Consider the following 13,366-nt stretch of genomic DNA (forward strand, 5'->3'; position numbering starts at 1 on the left):
GGCAAAGAGCCAAGGCTACGGCCCCTTTCAGTCAATCGGTGATGGGAGTGAAGCATGTGACAGCCCTTACCAAAAGTACAGAGGCAAGAGTGTAGCCCGAGCAGTTGGAGAAGAGAGGAAGGAGGAACTCCCCGTTACCCAGACCCTCTTTCCTGTGTCCCAGACGTGGCCTCTGTACGCCTAGAAGATTAGCCCGTCACTCAAAATTTGAACATTGGTTTTCCTCCCTCTCCCACCTGTGGCGATGACAGCACTGCACAAGGCTAGTGAGATAAGAGTCCAGAGTCTTTCTCCGACATACCAATTGGCTTACTGGAATCATAGCCCTCGCCCTTTGCCAAGTTACGGTGAGACGGCCGATAACATTTGCAGTGGACAGTTATTGGTTTGACATGCGTATCAGAGTGGTGCACTGGCCCGTGGTTACGACTTTAGTGGACTACGGCCATGGCCTTGGCTGTAGTCCACTGTAGGATGACACGAGTTATGTTCTTTTTCATTTGCCTTTGGGAACTTTGCTTATACATTTTAACCTTTTTTTTTTAGTGAAAAGAGGCATATGGTTCTAATGAGAAACTTGCGAAGTGTCATCCAGAACCACTAAATCACTCATTTTCAGAAAGACTGAGCACGTGAGAAGCGCAGTAGTGAGTCAAAGTTACCACTCATGCAGCAGGAGCAAGGCTACCAGTGCAATAAGGCACGGCCCCAGCCTTGTACCTGTTGCACGAGTGGCACCTTCAGCCGACTACTCACTTCCCATGCGCTCGAAATATTTCTACAAATTATGGATTTAGTGGTTTCGGTGACCCTCAGCAACTTTCTCGCTGGAACCATATGTCTATTTTCGCAAATTAAAAAGTTAATTAATGAATTTTACTTAGCCGACTGATCGTTGAGGTTAGCCCTATATGTATCTCACCTGCACAAACCGAAAAAATGTAGCTTTCAGTTCTTTTTAATTAGTGGCACTCTTGGAAAAACTTACCTGGTATATTCCCAGTGAAAGGCAAACACATAATGGTCGCAGGCCTGTCAAACTCGCCTTAGTAGCAACATTTTTACACCAACTGGCTGAAAAATAAAGTTTGTGAATAAACAGCACTAGAAACCTATTTTGCATTGTCGGCAGAAACAAACCCCCATTTGCGACATTTGTGGGAGTTGGCTACAACTAAACAGGTCTGTCTACAATCTGACATTACGGCCAAGTACTCTTACCAACTTGTTTTTATTTTCGAGTAAGTCTCTTATTTATATACTTGCATGGTGCTTCAATACACAAGAAACTTTCAATTCGTTGCACAGGTATGCCAGTGGCTTTCCACCAAATTCCCAAATAAAATTTTTACAAATTGAATGTAAAGAGTCATGTCCCGTTGACCCAAACACTGTGGTGTCCCACCCAGAGTAACTGAATCGTAATGTATTTGGACAAGCGAGTTATAATTAAAGAGAACACCGTAGGTTGTTCTCCTCACCAAAAACAAATCGGTTCAGAATAAATACGACTTGGCAAGAGTCAAGTAAGCAGGAACTGCAGTAAAATATAAAAAATATAACCAATGCCATCATAATCTCAACACAGGCGTAAAAAGAGTACCCCTAGCCTTCCACCACTGCATCGATCAGATGGAGATAGAAGTTGAACACAATATTGTTCTTTAATTTTGAAGGAAGTTGTACAAGACCTTAACACGCAGGCAGTCGGAGGCTTCCGACTTCATTTCAATTCAAGGCCGGGCCTTCCTCTTGCGCAACTGCATCCTGCTCCCTGGTACGTGCGAACACCCTGCCACTGGTTCGTCCACAATGTCCCGGACTTTGAGGTACGACACAACCCGCAGCAAGTTGTCAAATCCGATGTGATCTATCAGAGTCTGCTGCCGCTTACCCTGCCTGCAAATCACTTTTTCTTTCACGACACCCACCACCGTCATGAAGTTGTACCTGATGTATCGCAGACGCGTCTTGATCCTGTTCCTCACCTCGAACTCCGTCTCTCCAGTAACCTCTTGTAGCTTCTGGACTAGCGATTTACTCTCGAGGTGGCGTTCAAATGCTTCCGCATGCCGCTTCGTGCAAGACCCCATAGCAAACTGCACCGCATCTAGGAGCGTGGACCCGTTTCTACGCATCTTGTCCCTGATCTCGAACATGTAGTCGCCCAAATCGAGGTACTCATTGGTCTTCACGCTGAGCAAGAAATAATTGTCGACGAGGCACCTCGACAGCTCGGAAATCACCGCCAAAGATGTAGAGTGATCCGGCGACAGGAGGGTAATCTCCTGCAAGCTTCTACTCTCTTTCACAAGAGCCCCCAGCACAGAGGCATCCTCGTTCGTAAATTCGCAGTCCTCGAAGGCCAACGAAGAGATGCTTTTGTTGAGACGGAGTCCCCCTAGGAGGATCGGCATGGAATGCTCATTTGCGTCGAAGGTGAGGTACAGCGATTCCAGTACTTTGGTAGACGAAAGATAGCGTGCCAGCAGCCTCGCCGACGTGCAGCCCAGTCTGTCCAGGCGGATGCTGACCTCGACGAACCGAAATGGGGAGGCGAGCTTGTAGTACATGTAGTGGACTACCAAGATCACTGGGTCTTGTTGTGGCTCAATATAAACGCGTTGGAGGTTTGTGCCACTCCTCTTGTTGCTCGTGTGGATGGGAGGATCCGAAGTGTAGCAGTCGTAGTGCACCCTCTTCTCCAGGCCTTTCTGCTCCAACAGCTCGTGGAAGTCCCCAGGGACCAGCTCGAACACATTGCCCAGTGTAACCAGTTCGAGAGATTCGTTACACGCCAGAGCATTGAGGAAGGCCTCCGTCCTTTCCACACCTATGCGAGCACTTTGAAGGGTCAGCTTCCTTAGTGTGGTGTTTTTTTTAATGCAGCCTGCCAGTTCGTCGATGAGAAACGAACCCTCGATTTCGAGTTCCCGCAAACTGCCATTGCGTTCAATCAGATCCGCAAAGTCGTCCAGCTCATTCCCAAAGGCGATCCCAACTCGCAAGACACTCAAGGTGTTGTTCTCAGCCATCACCTGGGCCAAGAACCTGCCTTCTGAGGGCCGAAGAAAACAATAAGGTAGGTATAATTTCTCTAGAACTTTGTTTGTTCTCAGTGCGCCAAAAAGATCCAGCACTTCATTTGTTCGTTCCCTTTCACTCACTATGTAATCAAGAGTCAGCTTCTTCAGCTTGGTGTTGCGCGCCAGGAACTTGGCAAACACCGTGCTGTTGTCGAGACACCAGCCGGGAAGGTGCAGTTCTGCGACAGAAGAGCCTGCCAAAGCATCCAGCAGCCCAGATTGATTTCTGGGGTTCAATTTACGCACTTCCAGCTCGACAGATGTTAGAGATGGCATCTCTTTGATGGCCAGTTGAAGCTCGGCCACCGCATGCCTGGTCAGCGACACGTCACACAGTGCAAGCTTCTGAAGCCCCGAAAGAGTAGCCAAAGCAGTAAAAAAGGCCTTAGGGATCATCTCAAAGTTGGAAACCCTGAGCTTCTTGATTCCGACATTGCATTGCAGGGCATCGCCGATAAAGCGGAGGTCCGTGCCGAAAGGAGTCTCTTTCAGCTCAAGCAGCTCTATGCAGTGGTGATTCTTAAGGAGCCAATGCAGGAGGATGAAAGCATGAGATCTCTGGATCTCAGACACCCTTTTCCAGCTGCAGCCGAGTTGGTGGACAATGCCAAGTTTTCTGGGCACCACTTCTTTGAGTTCCAGATGAATGATCCAGAGAAACTCATTCCAGAGTTTAAGATCGACGAAGATGTGGCACGTTTGTGTGTCACTGTGGGTGCAACCAATACTGTGATCGATCATCCTCGAAGTCAGGACACTCCTGGTGTTGTTCAGGTCCCAAAGGATGGCCTCGGCTGTAGACATGCCTGGACAGAGCTGGTCGACGCGTTCAGCATACTCCTCGAGTGTCTCAGCCTCCTCACCCACTGCACTGCGGGAGCGTAAAAAGTGTGCAGGTTTTGTTCATTTTTATGTTGGATAGCATGCACAACACCACAAGTTCGTGTTTGTCCACACGATCTGTGAGCAATGCGCGTGTGCAAAATCCAAGTTCACGTCAAAAGAAGCATTTGCGGATATGCCGCGCCCGCAGCAGCACCATGCATGCTGCCTCCGCAGCGACCGGACATCCGAGTCAGCTAATCGTTTGCAAGTCCACCAAAAAATATCGGTTTGCATTGTCCAAAATTTAGTCAGGGCCAATGCCCTTTCGTTACCAAATGGTCAGGTGCCGTTTAATATTGAAGCTACGTATGTAGTACCTACTCCGTGCAATACAGAGAATCTCGCTTCAAACTTTCACGATTTGAACATGACCACCTTAGTTAAAATTTAATTGAAGATTTTCTTCGTTGACACAGTGTCAATAACCAGACTGCGGTATTCACACGACCAACACAAGAAAGAGGCCAGATACATTTAGAATCCGACAAAACACAAGGAGAAATCACAAAGCGCGACAGACGCACGAACCTGGCCGTCTCCAACCTCCTCGATTTTCTTGGAGGCATCTTTTCCTTTTTTTTTTAATTGATCACATTGGGAGCACCCGCGCAAGCACGTATCGCTTAATGGAGCACCTATTTCAGCATAAAAATGAACTCGTGCCTATTCAGCAGCTCATATTTTCCGTTACCGTCACTTCTGTCATCAGCCCATGTGCTTTCTACAAGCCTTGACCCCACGGGAGTCGAATGATGGCAACCGCAGATCCAGAGTGGCGCTCAAGAGCGTACGGTTTTACTCGCAAGGGACAACAATTAATTTTATAATATTAAGGTTATAAAACATAATTAGAATCATACCTCGTTTATGAGAGCTAAAAAAATTGAAGTTAATAAGAAAGTGCTGTAGAATTACCCACTAAATAGAATGCGCAATTAGATAACACCCGCCACTGCCTGTGCAACCGTGCAACCCATTGCTCTGGCAGCATGTAGGCAAGGGCTTCGAAAGCGGCAGGAAATATATGTAGTTACCCAAGGGACCTCGATTAATTAAACGATGCACAGGTAACTCTGCATACGTGCGCTGCCTATGTGATAAATCCTGTCGAAAGGAACCAATGGCTCCAAGAAAATCGAAGAGACCGCGGAAAGCGGCTATGCCCAGGTTCGTGCGACTGATTTCGCCGATTTTAGTAGAAAATTACCTTACAACGGGTTCACGATGTTACCGAAGAAAGCTGTACTAAACATCATACATTTTTACCCAGGACAAACGGTTCCTACTAGTGCGCAATCAAATAAGTATTCATCACCTTGGCAACTGAAAGCATATTGACACCGTGAAATTCTAAAGCTTGATTCCTTCTATGTTGTACAAGCTGGATTTGTCTTTAAGACGCACCTTGTCGTTTGTATCCTCAGTAGCTACACGGTCCGAGTTGTAGTGGCATGGTTGGCACAAGTAAAGATTGTACGTAGCTTACACTGACGTCACATCAGCTCCCATTCTAGTGACTTTATTTCCGAGTGCATAGCTTTTGCAGTATACGTTTTGCACTCGAATTTGTTTTTCTTACCAAGAACAAGTAGGAATGACCACCAGCATGGTGCAATCACATCACGTGCAAAACATGTATAGGAGTTGTTGATACATGTGCTTCCCGATGCAAATGAGCGAAATTTGTACACTTTTTTATGTTTTTGCAGCGAAGCAGCCGAGGAGACTCGGACGCTCGAGGAGTATGCTGCTCACGTCAACCAGCTCTGTCCAGGAATGTCCACAGCCAAAGCCATCCTTTGGAGCCTCAACAACACCAGGAGTGTCCTGACTTCTAGAACGATTGACCACAGCATTGGATGCACCCACAGTGACACTCAGGCGTGCCACATCCTGGGCGATCTTAAACTTTGGAACGAGTTTCTCTGGATCGTCCATCTGGAACTCAAGGAAGTGGTGCCCGGGAAACTTGGCATCGTCCATCAACTTGGCTGCAACTGGAAAATGGTGCCCGATACTCAAAGATCTCACGCTTTTATACTCCTGCATTGGCTGCTCAAGAATCACCGCTGCATAGAGGTGCTTGAGCTAAAAGAAACGCCTTTCGACACGGACCTCCACCTTATTGGTGATGCCCTGCGCCACCACATTGGAATCAAGAAGCTCAAAGTTTCCCACTTTGACTGGGTCCCGAAGGCTTTTGTTGCCTCTCTGTCTACTCTCCCTAGACTCGAGAAACTCAAACTCTGCGATGTGACACTGACCTGGCACGCACTAGTTGAGCTTCAGCGGTCTCTCAAAGAGGTGACGTCACTAAGATCTCTCGAGCTGGACGTACGTGAATTGAACCCCAGAAATGAAGTGGGGCTGCTGAATGCTCTGGAAAACTGTCCCGCCACGGCACTGCGCATTCCTGGCTGGTGTCTCGACAATGGCGCGATGTTTGCCGAGTTCCTGGCACAAAACACCAAGCTGAAGGAACTCACTATTGATTGCATTGCGAGTGAAAGGGAGAGAACAAATGAAATGCTGGATCTCTTTGGTGCACTGAGAACAAACAAAGTTCTGGAGAAGTTGTATCTGCCCTATTGTTCGCTTCAACCCTCAGAGGGAGCTTTCCTGGCACAAGTGTTGGCCGAGAACTGCAGCCTGCGCGTCCTGCAGGTTGAGACGGCTGATGGGGACGAGCCGGGGGCTTTCGCGGAGCTGATTGAACGCAACGGCGGTTTGCAGGAGCTTGAAATCGGAGGCATGTATTGTATTTCCGAATTGGCCGGCTGCATTCGTAAAAACACCACACTGAGAAAGCTTTGCCTTCAAGGCGCGCACATGTGCATGGAAGAAATGGAGTCCTTCCTCGGTGCTCTGGCGGACAACGAATCGCTCGATCTAGTCAGGCTGGGGAATGTGTTTGAGGTGTTCCCCGGGGACTTCCACCGGCTCCTAGAGAACAAAGGCCTGGAGAAGAGGGTGCATTATGACTGTTACCTCTCCGAGCCTCCCATCCACACAAGCAATAAGAGAAGCAGCACAAACCTGGAACGCGTTTTCTTCGACTTGCAACACAACGAGGAGGACATTGTCCACCTCCAGTATTTCAAGCTTGCCTGTCCATATCAGTTCGTCGAGGTCAGTGTTCGGCTGGACAAGCTGGATTACGTCGCCGCAAAACTGCTGGCACGCTTTGTTGCGTCTGCCAGCGTCTTGGAGTCCCTGTACCTCTCTTTCAACACAGACAAGCGTTCCATGCCGGTTCTTCTTGCGGGACTCCGTCGCAACGAGAGCATCTCCTCATTGGCCTTTGAGGACTGTAGCTTTACAAAGGAGGATGCCACTCTGCTGGGGGCTCTTGTGAAAGAGAGTAAAACCTTGCAGGAGATTACCCTCCTGTCGCCGGATTACTCTACATCCTTTGCAGTGATTTCTGAGCTCTCAAGGTGTCTCGTTGACAATTACTCGGTGCTTAGCGTGAGGACCAACGAATACCTCGATTTGGGGGAGTACATGTTTGCGATCAAGGACATTATGCGAAGAAATGGGTCCGTGCTGTTAGATGCGGTGCGGTTTGCAATGGGTTCCTGCACAAAGCGGCATGCCGAAGCCTTTGAACTGTACCTCAAAAATAAATTGCTAGTCCAGAAGATACGAGAGGTTGCTGGGGAGACGGAGTGGGAGGCGAGGGAGAGGGTCAAGGCGCGTCTGCGGTACCTCAGGTACAACTTCATGACTGTGGCGGGTGTTGTGAAAGAAAGCGTGACCTGCGAGCAGGGGAAATGGCAGCAGACTCTGCTGGATCACATCGGATTCGACAACTTGCTGCGTGTTGTGTCGTACCTGAAGGTCCGGGACATTGTTGATGAACCAGTGGCGGGGTGTTCGCACCCACCAGGGAGCCGGATGCAGTTGCGCAAGAGGAAGGCCCGGCCTTGAATTGATAGGGGGTCGGAAGCCTTTTGGGCTGCACGCCTCTTGGGGCCTTGTGCCTCTCAGTTGAAAATTAAAGAGTTATTTGTGCTTGGTTAACTAGACCGTGTCAATGCAGTGGTGCAAAGCTACCGATATCTTTTTAGAAACTATTGGTACCCTTGAAGAAATTATAATATTGACACCTATAATTCCTGTTCCCCTGTTTGGGGTGGGAAAGAAATTACACGGAGGGGTCTTGAGATCGATACCATGTTATATGATTGGCCTGGGTGGGGCATCAGCCTGTGTTTGGGTAAGACGGACATGGACATGGCTCTTGACAGTTGTTTGTTGTGTACCAAAGCATGAATTGAGAATAATCAAAATGAAAAAAGTTGATTTTTGTTTTAAATTAAGTCAAACAGATTTATTTGATTTTAATCACTAGTCATGAAATAATGCTTCTTAATCGCTAGATGTATTTTTGAACATGACAAGTTGATCAATCAATTTTTCCAATCACTAAAAACATTGCAGAAGAAAGAATTGCTGTAGTTTTAAGGTACATCATTATAAACTTTATATTGAAACCACACCATAGTATAACAAAAACCGCTTGATATTTTATTAGTGAAAAATATTTCTTTGCTTTCTCTTGTGTTTTGTTTTTCTTGCAACATTGCTTTCTAGTGTTAGTTTCCTTCACATTATTCTTTACTTGCAGTAGGGCATTACGTAACTGACAAACAAAAGTGGCAAAAGAAAGCTTGATCTAGTTTCTCAGGACCACTGCTTTGCGCTCAGTCAGTCTGGTAGAGATCTTTCTTGCTTAATAATTTTTTTAATTTAAATACGAAACGAATGCACATAAAAAGCATCAAATGATAAAAAGAATGATACATAAAAATATATTTTTTGAAGTAAATTTCAAAAAGGTTTGAAATCGTCATGGTAAGAGCGGTATGATTTAAATCATGATTTAAATTTTTATTCTGTGCCCTGAGAATAATAGCAGAAGTAGGAGTGTACCAATATTGCTTGGTATTTAATAGCAGTGTCATATCCAACACTGGAAAGAAAGCTGGCATGTTGTGGCTTCTTGGCCTGTGAGGGCTATGAATGACACCACTATTCAGACTCCTCATAAAAAGCCTGCGGGAATTGTCACTTTCATGCTTTAGCCCAATGTTCGAAGAAAAGCAAACTGGCTGCTGAATATCCAGAAATGCTTTTCGTGCAAGACTTCAAAATATTAGGTACTCAAGAAAATCGGTAATCTTCATGATGCCCTTATTTCAAACTTGTGTTCATACTCTGCCCATTGAAAAGCAAGACGAAAGATCCCAAGAATACTCTCGAGACCGGTTATAACGAAGTCAACGGGAATCGGAAATCACTTCGCTATATCCGCTATTTCGTTATAACCGACTTTGGTTGTAACGAAGTGCAAAAGGAAATGGGAAATCGTGATCGCTTTGCTGTAGCCGCTATTTCGTTATAACCGACTTTGTTATAATCGGTCTCGACAGTATACCTGATCTCTACACACCACCATCTCCTTGGGCACAATAAAGTCCATTTGCTACAATCGCCGTCACCAGGGCAACGAAGCATCTTCTCGATAGACCCGGACATGAACGCAGCTCGTGAAGCTGGCAACAGCTGGTGCCATTTGCCGAATGCAATCTGCAAACCGACGACAGAGTAACAGGCCGGGTGTTCCAAGCTAGGCTTCCGAACTGACTGCACTACATGCACTCTTCCGGAGCAAACTGGCTATAATCTCGGGCCCGAGCTTGCACCAAGCCTCGTCGGAACCGCTAAGGGTTCGCCAGGCAACCCATTCCCAGCATCGCCCCCGCAACTGCGTGTCCGGCTTTGGCTGGCGTCATCGCATTCACTTTAGCAGACAATATTCAGAAATTGGTATCGCTTGCTGGCTTCACCGTCTGCATGTGCATCTATCCAGGGGATGCTTGCTTATCACGGTAATGGTCAGCATAGCAGATGGACTTTATCATATGAAAAGAGACGGTGGTGTGGCAACGTCAGGTCCATGCTTGGGCTCTTTCACGCTTTTCAGTGAGTGGAACGTAAACAAATAAAGTTTGGAATAAGGGCTTCATGCAGACAACATAATTTTTTACAGTGCGGAATATTTTTACGAGCCTTGCACAAAAAGCATGCTTTTAACTCAAAATTTGGAGCCAGTTATTTTTCTTTGTTAAGGGCATAATGGGGCTAAACTATTAATGTGCCACAAAATCAATAAAACCACGTTGAAGTAACACAATAATGTAATCAAACTTGTTTCGAGGACCTAGTTTGCTAGTGTGACAAATTAAATTCTTGGTCTTCAGGTTTCACAACATTGTTTTTTTGCCAACTTGCTGTGCAGCGTATTCAAGGGCATGTCCTGCTGCCAGTTTTAAGTGTAAATACGGTCTCTAGTGGTGTGCTTGGCAGTTCTCCAAGCAGTGTTTGGTCGTCTGCCACTCTGTTGGGGGTGCTGACAAGTGGGGGGACTTTGTATTGCTCTGTTTCTCTCATTTTTTTTTTTAGAGCACAACTCTTAGGCACTTGTTTCTATCTATAGCGGCGTCGCCGTTGGCGTAACTATGTGCATTGCATTATAGGATGTCCCATAATGCAACACAGTGCATTCAGTTTCCCTGCTAAATTTAGCGGCAAAACTGACGTTACATGATCTCAACACCAATTCAGTTTCTCCGCTAAATTTAGCGGCAAAACTGACGTCACATGACCTCAACACCAATTCAGTTTCCCCGCTAAATTTAGCAGGGAATTGGTGTTGAAGTCATGTGACGTCAGTTTTCCCGCCAAATTTTGCGGGAAAACCGACTGTGTATAGCGACACGAAGTCGTGTGACAATATTTTCCCCACTAAATTTTGCGGGGAATTGAATCAGTGTTGAGGTCATGTGGCGTTAGTTTTCCCGCTAAATTCTGCGGGGAAACCAACTTTCTCTATAAGTCATGTGACATCAAGAGTGACATCATTTTCCCCGCTAAATTTAGCGGTGAAACTGAACTGGTGTTGAAGTCTCGTGACGTCCAATTTCCCGCTAAATTTAGCGGGGACACTGAATTTGTTCATAGGTGACGTGGCCCGAAGTCATGTGGCGCCATTTTTCCCGCTGAATTTAGCGGGGAAACTGAATTGGTGTTGAGGTCACATGGCATCAATTTGCCAGCTAAATTTAGCAGGGAATCTGTGATGTCACAAGCCATGGCTTCACAAGATGCAGCTCTTCACGAAATCCGGAGCAACTAGCCAAAAACGTTTTACATTGCATTGTGGGGCTTCCACTGTACCCTCCTTGTGCTCCCTGGTCTATCCTCAAACAAAACAAAGAAATAAAATATATACTGTAAACGACCTAATTTTAGGGAATCGCCTTCAATTCGCGGAAAATAGGTCCCACGAACAATTCTGGTAAAATGTAAACACATTGGAATTTATATTAAGATCCCATCGGGACGCGAAAAAATTAGAACCCGTGAATTATTCCAAAACTTCAGCTTTCACCTAAATCGCGAAATATTGAGCTCACAAAAAATAGGTCGTTTACAGTATATATTTCTCCCTCAAATTCTCTACCACAGTATATCACAGAATCAACATACCTCGAGAGCTGCACTCTAATTTTGCTTTACAGGGAAGCGTAAACGTCTGTAATTTTTTTACCCATCTCCAAATTTTGAATTATGTAAAACGCTTTGCTATAAGGAATTTGTGCGAGAATAAAAGTGGTTGAGGCCCCTAGGTTCGAGGCAGCCATTTGAGAAACTGCACCAGAGGGTTGGCATTCTGTACTTCTAAGCAGATAATATCCCATACAATGTTCAGAAATTCTTTCTGCATAAGCTACCCAAGTTTCAGCATTTTTGCATAAAGCGTGTCTTAACAAGGGTGTTTCCAGCTAGTATACACACAGGCTTGCGTTTCCTTTATAATCAAAACAAAAAAAATTTAACCCAGCCTACAAGAAACTACTGCACATTACCGTAATATTGCGCAAAAAGGCCGACCCCCAAAAGATGGTCCACCCCTATTTTTGACACAATTTGCAATTTTTTTTTGTTTTTAACATCAAAAGACTTTAGTAATTGTAGGGCTCTGGCCAATGGCAACCTCTGCAAAGCGGTGTTACTTAACCACGGCGGGAGATAAGCGAACACTGCCGACTGGGAAGGACGGCTGTCTGTAGTTCGTCGCCCTTTCCTGCGATCGCAACTTTTGAGGGTCACAAAATCTAAAACTAGCAGTTTTTCAACTTTTTTTTTTGTGGCACATCGAAAGTCAGCTTGTCCCTTATTTTCACCCGATTTGCCATCGATTTTAGGTGGGCTATCTCTCACGATATTACGGTAGGCAAAATATTTTGTCTTTGGCGAATGACCAAACATAACTTGAATGGGCAAAGTTGAAAGGTTTTTATTGGCGCAGTATGCCAACTTTTTCAAAGTGTGTTGCAAGAACTCCGTGCACTAAATATGTTGGCTATGTAAGAAACATGAAATTTTCGAGGGACCTAGCTCCAGCTTCTCAGCAAGTGAAAAAAAAAAAAAAAAGTTAGCAGTGAATAGGTTTATAATGTTCTAATTTTCCTTACGTTTGTAGGCTTTTATTTCAACTCTTACTGTGCACTTTCTCACAATAGGAGACACCCACTCAAAGTACCGTACCAAGTGCAACACAGCATGAACGCGTGATCTCGTTTGGACACGGTGAATGATGGGAGGCATATGATGGATCACTTTTTCGAGAGAAACGGCATTGAAGTGGTCTTGCATATTGAAAGGTTCCAGGAGTGAACGCGAGTGCAGCAAAAAAAAATGGAACATGCCTGCAAATATGGTTTCAAAATAATTCGTCTATACTCGCTTTCACCTGAAGAAAAAAAAGTAGGTTTTGCACATTGTTCATACGCTGCGTGAAGTAGTTCTCGAAAGATTTGGTTGTTGAAGGAATGAGCGATACTTTTGGAGTCTGAAACGTGCATGTCTCGATATGATAACATGTATCTAATCTAAATGCACCTACATATATCTTAATTTTCTACATAGAAAAGGAAATTAGTAATGCTCGGCGAGCAGCTCGAATTTTTTACTACGGTTCTTGAGCTGAAAACGAGTATAGGCATGCAGACTTTCTTAGCGAAACATTATGGTATAAAGAAGTACACACTAAAACCAAGGGACTTTGGAGCACAAGTCTCTTGCTTTTAGTGTCTTTTGACACTATGGATAAAGGCCTCTAAAGTGTGAAATTATTACAAGAAGGCTGATGGTGGTAATATCAGAAAGCATGCACTTACAGTGATGCGATTGGCCGGAGCCATTTTGGAGCAGCCAAAAGTCTATTTTGGAGCAGCAAAAGAAACTTTTGAAGCATAAGCCCACACTTCACTTTCACTATACCACTGCAAATATTATGTTAAGATTCATGTGTTAATCTGTTCAAC

At 45.4% G+C, this 13,366-nt stretch overlaps 1 non-coding gene and 1 pseudogene across 1 annotated transcript; one reads left to right on the forward strand and one right to left on the reverse strand.

Annotated features, from left to right (window-relative positions):
- Window positions 1-1,645: 1,645 nt before the first annotated feature.
- LOC8023411 lies at window positions 1,646-4,705 on the reverse strand. The gene is made up of 2 exons (XR_005716245.3): window positions 4,500-4,705; window positions 1,646-3,957 (listed from the first exon to the last, which is right to left on the reverse strand). It is a non-coding gene; the product is annotated as an uncharacterized LOC8023411 (transcript).
- Window positions 4,706-4,932: 227 nt separating this feature from the next.
- LOC115328206 lies at window positions 4,933-7,994 on the forward strand (annotated as a pseudogene).
- The last annotated feature ends 5,372 nt before the right edge of the window (window positions 7,995-13,366 follow it).

Source organism: Ixodes scapularis, unplaced genomic scaffold (genome assembly GCF_016920785.2).
Source record: "Ixodes scapularis isolate PalLabHiFi unplaced genomic scaffold, ASM1692078v2 PGA_scaffold0__279_contigs__length_252992795, whole genome shotgun sequence".
NCBI classification, from domain to species: domain Eukaryota; kingdom Metazoa; phylum Arthropoda; class Arachnida; order Ixodida; family Ixodidae; genus Ixodes; species Ixodes scapularis.